The sequence below is a fragment of the Aquarana catesbeiana genome, linkage group LG01, assembly GCF_042186555.1.
Source record: "Aquarana catesbeiana isolate 2022-GZ linkage group LG01, ASM4218655v1, whole genome shotgun sequence".
Lineage (NCBI taxonomy): Eukaryota > Metazoa > Chordata > Amphibia > Anura > Ranidae > Aquarana > Aquarana catesbeiana.
Genome location: NC_133324.1, coordinates 657,556,711 through 657,567,767, shown reverse-complemented (window position 1 = coordinate 657,567,767; position 11,057 = coordinate 657,556,711). Strand labels below are relative to the sequence as shown.

General features: G+C 43.2%; 1 protein-coding gene across 3 annotated transcripts in view; it reads left to right on the top strand.

The window, feature by feature from the left end:
- Nucleotides 1-1,070: 1,070 nt before the first annotated feature.
- Nucleotides 1,071-11,057, top strand: part of LOC141110382 (sodium/hydrogen exchanger 9B2-like) — a 134,140-nt gene continuing 124,153 nt past the window's right edge. The window contains exons 1-2 of one of the 3 annotated variants that reach the window (XM_073601712.1): nt 1,071-1,310; nt 5,636-5,736. The gene's annotated coding sequence lies outside the window, so the exon portion shown is untranslated. The remainder of the gene's footprint in view (nt 1,311-5,635; nt 5,737-11,057) is intronic. The other 2 variants (XM_073601721.1, XM_073601704.1) reach the window with 2 other exon arrangements.

Here is an 11,057-nt window from a genome sequence, read left to right as displayed (position 1 = left end):
CTATGCAATTCGCACCAGAGCCACTGCGGAGATATGTGAATCGGCTCCATAGAGAGCCAGTCACAATCTCCTGCTATGCGAATTCCGCATCCAATTCTCAATAGTGTAAACCCAGCCTTAAAGGCACCAGATTTTAAAAAATTACAGCATTCAAAACTGCCAAACTTGGTGTTTTGAATGCTTTTAAGTGCAAAGGAAGGATTTGGGGTCTTATAGACCCAGATCCCTCCATAAAGAGTACCTGTCACTGCCTATTGCTATCACAGGGGATATTTACGTTCCTTGTGACAGCAATAAAAGTGTTAAAAAAAATTAAAGGGACAATGTAAATAAATAAATAAATAAAAAAGTAAAGTGCCCCATCCCTTTAGTGCTCATGTGCAGAATTGGACACATACCTAAGTCATAAGCACAAATGTAAACAGTGTACAAACCACACATGTGAGATCACCACGATCCTTAGAGCGAGAGCAATAATTCTAGCACAGGACCTCCTTGGTAACTCTAAACATGTGACCTGTAGACATTTTTAAAACATCATCTATGGAGAATTTTAAGTGCCGTAGTTTGTCGTCACTCCACGAGTGTGCGCAATTTTAAAGCATGACATGTTAAGTATCTATTTATTCGGCGGAACATCATCTTTCACTTTATCCAAAAAAATTGTGCTAACTTTACTATTTATTTATTTTTTATTCATGAAAGTGTATTTCTTCAAAAAAAATTGCGTTTGTAAGACCGCTGCGCAAATACAGTGTGACATAAAGTATTGCGACAATCGCCGTTTGATGTTATTCTCTAGTCTAGGGTCTCTGCTAAAAAATATATATGTATATAATGCTTGGGTGTTCTAAGTAATTTTCTAGCAAAAAAAAATACTGATTTTTAACTTGTAAAGCAACAAGTGGCAGAAAAAGGTTTCGCAATGAAGGAATTAAGCTGCACATTTCAAAGTTCTTGTAGTTTTATGCCTGACAACACTACTTTCCTTCTATGTGTATTCACAGACACTGAGCAGCACTGACCTCCTCCTCCTCCTCCTCCTCCTCCTCCTCCTCACATGACGTCAGGCTCTCCTCCCGCCCATCCAGAGACGGACTATCTGTGTGAGGATGCAGCTGTGCGCTGATAGGTGGAGATAGTGAAGCTCCTCCCTCGCCATCCTCATATGTACATTGTGTCTGAGCCTCAGCGAGCCTGTGTGATTCAATGGATGATGACGAGGCCGGAGCGGGTGTGCGGGGACTGTGACACAGCCGGCGGGATTCCCAGCACTGTGATCCTCTGACAGGAGGAGGTGTGTGTGTGTGGTAAGTGTTCACAGTACTGTGTTCTATGTCTTCTATGGTGTCACCAGGACTATGTTCTGTGTCTTCTATGGTGTCACCAGGACTATGTTCTGTGTCTTCTATGGTGTCACCAGGACTATGTTCTGTGTCTTCTATGGTGTCACCAGGACTATGTTCTGTGTCTTCTATGGTGTCACCAGGACTATGTTCTGTGTCTTCTATGGTGTCACCAGGACTATGTTCTGTGTCTTCTATGGTGTCACCAGGACTGTGTTCTGTGTCTTCTATGGTGTCACCAGTATACCGTGTTCTGTGTCTTCTATGGTGTCACCAGTATACTGTGTTCTGTGTCTTCTATGGTGTCACCAGTATACCGTGTTCTATGTCTTCTATGGTGTCACCAGTATACTGTGTTCTGTGTCTTCTATGGTGTCACCAGTATACCGTGTTCTATGTCTTCTATGGTGTCACCAGTATACTGTGTTCTGTGTCTTCTATGGTGTCACCAGTATACCGTGTTCTATGTCTTCTATGGTGTCACCAGTATACTGTGTTCTGTGTCTTCTATGGTGTCACCAGTATACCGTGTTCTATGTCTTCTATGGTGTCACCAGTATACCGTGTTCTATGTCTTCTATGGTGTCACCAGTATACTGTGTTCTGTGTCTTCTATGGTGTCACCAGTATACCGTGTTCTATGTCTTCTATGGTGTCACCAGGACTGTGTTCTGTGTCTTCTATGGTGTCACCAGTATACCGTGTTCTATGTCTTCTATGGTGTCACCAGTATACTGTGTTCTGTGTCTTCTATGGTGTCACCAGTATACCGTGTTCTATGTCTTCTATGGTGTCACCAGTATACCGTGTTCTATGTCTTCTATGGTGTCACCAGTATACTGTGTTCTGTGTCTTCTATGGTGTCACCAGTATACCGTGTTCTATGTCTTCTATGGTGTCACCAGGACTGTGTTCTGTGTCTTCTATGGTGTCACCAGTATACCGTGTTCTATGTCTTCTATGGTGTCACCAGTATACTGTGTTCTGTGTCTTCTATGGTGTCACCAGTATACCGTGTTCTATGTCTTCTATGGTGTCACCAGGACTGTGTTCTGTGTCTTCCATGGTGTCACCAGTGTACTGTGTTCTATGTCTTCCATGCTCAGTGAGTCCTGTCTGTAGCATGTTATATTGCATACTGTAACTGAGCTATGTGTTCTAATGCTTCATTTGTCACCTCAGTATTTCATGCATTCCACTAGGGCTGAAACAACTAATCGATTATTAAATTAATCGATTACGATTTTCATAATCAATTAATCGGCAAGTAACATAATGGGATTTAAAAAAAGAAAATTAAAATGAGCCCTTTATAGTACAAAGAGCAAATAATCACTACTGTAAATATTACATTCACAGTTCTAAAGTAAAAAAAAAAAAAAAAAAGTGAACCCCTTACAGTAGTGATTATCTGCTTTTTTTTTTTTTTTTTTTTTTTTTGTTTGTACTATAAAAGGGCTAATTTTATATTTTTTTAACCCTATTATGTTACTAAACATCTTAGACCTGGTTCACATCTATGTGTTTTTTGGTGCTTTTTGCAGAAACGCTCTACAGTTCATTTACATGGTTTCTTATGGGACACGTTCACATCTATGCTTTTTTCAGCTGCTACGTATTTGGAAAGGGTCAGGGACTTTTTTTTTTTTTTTTTTTAACGCAAAACGGTGCTTTTTTTGGTTCAATATTCTTCAATGGAGAAGCTGCAGAAAAGCATGTAATGCGTTTTTGCAGCAATTTGTGTTTTTTAATTTGTCCAACAACAAATTGGCCAAAAAAAATAGCAAAATAGCAAATCGCAGCAAAATCAAAACGCACAGCAAAAAGCACTGCAGGAATGGATCAAAAGCAAACTGCATAGGTGTGTACCGAGCCTTATGCTGGTCACACGGATCAATTTTCAGACAAAAAATCTTTGTACATTCGCCGAATGAAAGAATGTTGTTTGAAATTTTCACTTTAACATTCTGTTTTGAAAATGAATGTAATTTCTGAACACAACCACCTACTGTCTAGGGCTGAAACAACTAATCGATTAATCGACAACTAATCGATTATGAAATTAATCGATTACTATTTTCATAATCGATTAATCAGCCAGTAACATAATGGGGTTAAAAAAAACTAAAATGAGCCCTTTATAGTACAAAAAGAGCAAATAATCGTTACTGTAAAATAAATATTACTTTCAGAGTTCTACAGTAAAAAAATGACCATGAAAATGAATGATTATCTAAAGGGCTAATTTTATTTTTTTTAACCCCATTATGTTACTAAACGTCTTAGACCTGGTTCACATCTATGTGATTTTGGTGCTTTTTGCAGAAACGCACTACAGTTCATTTACATGGTTTCCTATGGGACACGTTCACATCTATGCTTTTTTCAGCCACTGCGTATTTGGAAAGGGTCAGGGACTTTTATTTTTTTAATGCAAAACAGTGCTTTTTTGGTTTAATATACTTCAATGGAGAAGCTGCTAAAAAGCATGTAAAGTGTTTTTTGCAGCAATTTGTGTTTTTTAATTTGCCCAACAACAAATTGTCCAAAAAAAATGCAAAAACGCAAATCGCCGCAAAATCACGTGTGCAAAAATCAAAACGCACAGCAAAATGCACTGCAGAAACAGATCAAAAGCAAACTGCATAGGTGTGTACCGAGCCTTATGCTGGCCACAATTTTCAGACGAGAATATTCAGACGAAATCTTTGTACATTCGCTGAATGAAAGAATGTTTGAAATTTTAACTTGTTTTTAACATTCTGTTTTTAAAATGAATGTAATTTCTAAACGAAAACCACATACACTGACTGAAAATTCCTTTCACCAAGAAGTTTTCTATTATTTCTAAATTTTCCCGTCACCATGCTTGAAAATGAACGTCGATTTGACCCCACTAACGACTAGAAAATCGAACGAACGTTCTTAAAATGACATCTTTGGGCCCTATACAAGACCAGCATATGCCATCTCCATGGCACACATATTTCCAGGCAATGCCCACCAAAGAGGACTTTAAACAACTCATAGAGGATGTAAAATCAACCTGTCGCACAGAAATCCAAGTACTCCAAACGGGACTCAAACACCTAGCGGACAGAGTGGAGATGGCAGAAGAAGAGATCCAAGAAACCAAAATAGCAGTCCACAGAACACAGTTACAAGGAGCAGAACATCGCTCTCTCCTCAGAGAAATGCAAAGGCACATAGAGGACTTGGACAATAGGGGGCGCCGCAACAATATTAGAGTGAGAGGGATCCCAGAACCAGAAGGCAACGAAGACTTGCAAACTACCCTGCAATCCATCTTTAACAACTTATTGGGCGAACCCCCTGCGAAACACATAGAAATGGATAGAGCTCACCGGGCCCTGCGACCCAAAGGACCTGCATCGAAACCAAGAGATGTTATATGCAGAATCACCTCCTACCCCCTCAAAGAGTCTATCATGAAACAAGCTCGTATCGCTCATAAAATCGTCTACGAAGGAGCACAAATACAGCTGTACCCTGATCTGTCCTGGATCACACTGCAAAAGCGCAGACTACTGCAACCTCTATTGCAAATACTGCAATCCAAAGCAATTCCTTACAGATGGGGTTTCCCCTTCACTCTCGCTGCAAAACACCAGGGAACTTCTGCCGTGTTGAGATACCCGGAAGACCTCCGAGTCTTCTGCAACACCCTGGAGATTCAACCCCCACAGCTACCAGAATGGGACTTAGTGGCCACCCCCCCGCCACCACCTACAGTTTGGCAGAAAGTGCCTTCTTCTAACCGCCCCCGAAACCCAGAAGCACCCCGCAAGCCTGCCAAACACAGGAACTGATCAATGTCATCATCTTAATATAGTTCACATTCCTTTCCACAGGACATGACTACATCGTCATAATGACTTTCCCTGCTCGGGACGCTAAATTTGGTCAGACGTACTAGTTCAGTACCCCCCAAATTGCCACTAAACCACAGTTTACAATGCTACTAAGGGCTTGCTAAGATCGAGCTCCGAAAGAGTAGACGCTCTACCGTTCACTTTCTACCCCCCCTCCTGATTTTTAGTTCAGGGATTTATATAAGTGTTTTATATTGCCTTATTGGCTGCGGATCCCCGTGTGACCCCTCCCTGCCACCCCAATTGGGCTGGCGACGGGCGGACACTTGGAGCTCCGTGTTACCTAGGCCTGTTGGCCATTTACAGTTTGATAATGTATGCGTTCTGTCTCCACTTGGTTTTACTTACTCTTCTTTTTCTTCCCCAACTCTTTTCCTTCTCTTTCCCTTTTTGTAGGAACCAAGCTCATACAGCGGTGCGGGTGAATGGTCCTGGTCTCCTCCCGGGGGGTGCCGGCTCCGGGTTTCTGACCTCAGACCCTGGTACATTATCACTGGGTAAGCAGACATACACATGTCCACACGTAAACAGATGGCAAAGTTACTATCCTTAAATGTCCATGGCCTGAACTCTAACAGAAAAAGGCATCTGGCACTGCGGGAGTTCAGACAATCGGGAGCTGATATTATACTAGTACAAGAGACACATTTCAATAAAGAGGGCTCGTTCGCATTCGCTTCCAGATATTTTCCCCAGGTGTATCTCTCATCTAGCGCTCAAAAAAAAGCAGGAGTGGCCATACTACTCAAAAAGGGTATCCCCTTCACCTGCGCGGACCATTATTCTGATCCCGGAGGCCACTTTATTATCCTACACGGACACTGGCATACACAACCTATTACGCTGTGTGCTATATACGCAGCTAACACTAAACAATATAATTTTCTCTCTAAAGTATACACACGCATCTTTAAATCAGACCCCGGGGTTTTGGTGGTGGGGGGAGATTTTAATCTCACTCAATCAGCATCTGTCGATCGTCAGGTGGTGGGCCCCCGGGTATCTCCACCAGGTGTCCTCCGAGACTCCAGATTGTTTCGACAAATCTCCAGACGATATGCCTGGAGGGTCCTTCACCCAGGTGATCGGCAGTACACATTTTACTCCGCCCCCCACCGCACACACTCCCGCATAGATTACTTCTTTGTTAACAATCATACACTTAAACTTACACGAACAGCCCAAATACTCCCTATCTCATGGTCAGACCACGCCCCTATTCTACTAGAACTAGAACTAGATAACCCCAACCGTAAATCCTATAACTGGAGGCTCAACACATTTCTTCTTCAGCATCTCCCCTCCCAAGTTGAACTACAAACCACCCTAAAACATTACTTCATAGAAAATACCACCCCGGATATATCGCCAACCACCCTCTGGGAAGCCCATAAGGCGGTCATGCGCGGTAAATGCATAGCCTTATCCTCCGCTATGAAAAAAAACTCCCTAGCTACAAAGACAAAAACTGAACAGGATCTTAGGTTAGCCGAACGTAAACTCCAAATCACCCCCTCCATACCCATCCTCCGGAAGGTTGTTAAACTTCGCTCAATTTTAAAGGAATTCGCCCTAGGCCAGGTAGAAAAAGCACTGACAAGACTGAAGCAAGTATTCTACGACAAGGGAAACAAGGCACACTCCCTATTAGCTAATAAATTACGTGACAAATTTCACATGCAAACGCCACATCAGATCAAAAACACATCGGGGCACATAGTCTCCCATCCTAAAGAGATTGCTAATGTCTTTGCGGACTTTTACAAACATCTATACAACAACCCAGATATACCTAGTAATCCCCCTTCATCAGAATTATCCCATAAAATGCGAGCATACTTGGAACGCAGTGGAATTCCCCACTTAACACCTTCTGACCTGCTGACACTGAACACACAGATTACAGATGAGGAAATAGAAATGACCATTAAGTCCCTTCCATCTCATAAAGCCCCGGGACCAGACGGATTCCCGTACGAATACTACAAGACGTTTCTCCCCATACTGCTCCCACATATGCGCAAGATCTTTCACACCTTCCTTCACGATGCCATCATACCTCCAGACATGCAACGCTCTTTTATAACTTTAATCCCTAAGCCGGACAAAGACCCCTCCCTCTGCGCAAGTTACAGACCCATTGCATTACTGAACTCTGACCTTAAAATTTTCACCAAACTACTTTCCAACCGCCTAAACCAGATTCTCCCCTCCCTGGTCCATAAAGACCAGGTGGGGTTCGTCCCACTGCGACAGGCCGGTGACAACACCAGAAAGGTTATAGATCTAGTGGAGGTGGCGAATAGAGAGCACCAAGCAGCCTTGCTGCTAAGCTTAGACGCAGAAAAAGCGTTTGATCGCCTGGGATGGCCTTTTCTTTTTGCCACCTTTAAAATTCATGGGATTTCAGGGCCCCTTCCTACAAGCCATCAAACATTTATACACCTGCCCGTCATCCCAAGTCAGGACTCCCTTTGCGCTATCCCTGGTATTTTCAGTAGCAAATGGGACCAGGCAGGGGTGCCCACTTTCGCCCCTGCTATTCGCACTATGCGTTGAACCCCTTGCGGCATCCATTAGGAGTAATCCGGATATACGGGGAATATCGGTGAGAGGAAGGGAGTTTAAAATCTCCCTCTTCGCGGACGATATCATACTCACATTAACTCAATCTCACATTACTCTCCCGATTTTGCAAACAGAACTAGATCGATTTCGTGCTCTCTCAGGGTATAAGATAAACGCATCAAAATCAGAGGCCCTTCCCATCAATATCCCCCCCACGGAGGTCTCACTCTTAAAATCCAATTTTCCATTTACATGGAAGACGAAATCCTTGAAGTATCTGGGTACGTGTATCACACCTAAATTTATTACGCTCTATCAAGAAAACTTTCCATCACTGTTCCGATCCATAAGATCCTCACTGACTCAATGGAAAAAACACCACATCTCACTACTAGGCCGAATAGCTTCAATAAAAATGAATATCCTCCCGAGGCTACTATACCTCTTCCAAACACTACCCATCCCAATTCCGATCTCCCAACTGAAAAAACTCCAATCTGACTTACTGCATTATACATGGAATTACAAAAGACACAGGGTTCCGAGATCGGTGCTGATGGCGTCGCGTAATGAGGGAGGACTAGCATTCCCTAATATTATTAAATATTATTATGCAGCACAATTACGAGCAATAGCTTCATGGTACACCCACAAATCTTACAACAAATGGACAGAAATTGAAAAATTATGGCTTGCTCCCATACATCCAAATAGTCTGCTGTGGAGTGCGAATGCGGACGTAGCCCCTGAACGTATGCTGGGTCCCATGTCCCATTTGAGACGGACGTGGCGCACACTGGCCCCCAAACACGATCTTTCATCAGATAAATCGCTTCTGACCTCTTTCATCTATAACCCCAAAGTGCCAGATAGTCTAACTCACCAAATGTCACATCCATGGGCGTCCCGGAATTTATTCCACTTTGGGAACCTGGTGGACCCCAGAACTAGGAAACTACTGCCATTTGCCGAATTACAAAAAAAACATGACCTCCCTAGACAGGCATTTTACGGGTATTTACAAATCCGGCACTACGCACTCACCATAACTTCCACCCTACATTTCTCACCACCATCACCGTTTGAAACCACTATCTTGGCAGGTAATAACCAGAAGGGCCTCATATCAAGTATATACAAGATCCTGAACGTCTTCTCTGAGGATGGCCAGGGTAAACACCGGTATATGATAAAATGGGAGGGGATCCTCGGTGAGGAACTCCCTATTTCACAATGGCAGATCATATGGAATCAAACAGCAAAGAGTTCACTGTGTTCTCTATACAAAGAAAACTCCTATAAAATCCTCCTGCTGTGGTACATGACCCCAGAGGTTCTCCACACCATCTTCCCCAATAGTTCCGATAGATGTTGGAGATGTCGGGGAGCAAGGGGCACCTTCATACATATATACTGGAGCTGCCCACTGTTAACTCCCTACTGGTCCACAGTCGAACAATTACTAGCACGACTCTTGGACACACAAGTCCAGGCATCCCCAAAATTCTTCCTATTAGGTCTATCGCCACTTAAACTCCCCACTCCATATAAAAAATTGGTTCGCCACATACTAACGGCGGCAAGATGCCTTATAGCACTACATTGGAAACGTTCCTCCCCCCCCTCTGCTGAGGATCTATATGCTAGAATAAAGGATATAGAGGTGATGGAGAAGATGACAGCCAGGATACAAGATGGACTGGAAGCACATAACAGGGTCTGGGAGCTATGGCACCTCCGGGAGGACCCACCATGACCAGGTAACACCACCGTTGATATACCTACTATACCCCCCCTTCTACTTTCCTCTTTTCCTACTATCCCCTTCTACTCTTCTATACTATGTATACAAGTGACTTTTATAAGTTACAGAGAACTAGTCTATGATTCTGCAACCACGTTAAAGTTATAAACTTGCCAATAGACATATTGAATGACAGAAGATGACGCTCAGTTGGCACTTTGCAAAGTTTAATTACTGGAACATAGCAATTGAATACTAGCACTTTATACAGAAAATCTGCACTTTTGTAATACTGTGACATTCACCACCTGTCAATGCATAATGTACTGCAAAAACGAAATAATAATAAAAACGTTATTTGAAAAAAAAAAAAAAATGACATCTTTTTTTGACGGAAGACATTGTTTGTTTTTTAAATAAAAAAATTGATCTCCGAGTCTGATGATATTTACCAGATTCACCCTTTAATAGTATATATCCTCTAATAGTATATACAGTATATCTCCTCTAATAGTATATACAGTATATCTCCTCTAATAGCAGGGCTTTTTTTCTCAAATAGGTGCAAGAACTCCCTCCTTCCGAGTCACCTCTTGTGTCCACCTCCGAGCGTCATTCCTTGGTTCCACCACCTACCACCATTCCTTGGTTCCACTCCCTACCCACCTCCAAGCACCATTCCTTGGTTCCACTCCCTACCCACCTCCGAGCACTATTCCTTGGTTCCACCCCCTACCCACCTCCGAGCACCATTCCTCGGTTCCATTTCCTACCCACCTCCGAGCACCATTCCTCGGTTCCATTTCCTACCCACCTCCGAGCACCATTCCTTGGTTCCATTTCCTACCCACCTCCGAGCACCATTCCTTGGTTCCATTTCCTACCCACCTCCGAGCACCATTCTTTGGTTCCATTTCCTACCCACCTCCGAGCACCATTCCTTGGTTCCATTTCCTACCCACCTCCGAGCACCATTCCTTGGTTCCACCCCCTACCCACCTCCGAGCACCATTCCTTGGTTCCACCCCCTACCCACCTCCGAGCACCATTCCTTGGTTCCACTCCCTACCCACCTCCGGGCACCATTCTTTGGTTCCACTCTCTACCCACCTCTGAGAACCATTCCTTGGTTCCACTCTCTACCCAACTCTGAATGGTTCCACTCTCTACCCACCTCTGAACACCGTTCTTTGGTTCCACCCCCCCTACCCACCTCTCAGTAATGGATACAGAACCAAGTATCAATTTGTGGTGCTAAGTAATTTGTATGTGATTTGTTAATGATAGGACATAAAATAGATCCCCTGTAGCCAGCAACAATGGAGCACCCCCATTTACAATAGACTGTGAACAGCTAGCAACAATAGACCTCTCCCTCAACAGTAGATGTCTTCCAGAAGTAGTTACATAGTAGGTGAGGTTGAAAAAAAGACACAAGTCCATCAAGTCCAACCTATGTGTGTGATTATGTGTCAGTATTACATTACATATCCCTGTATATTGCGG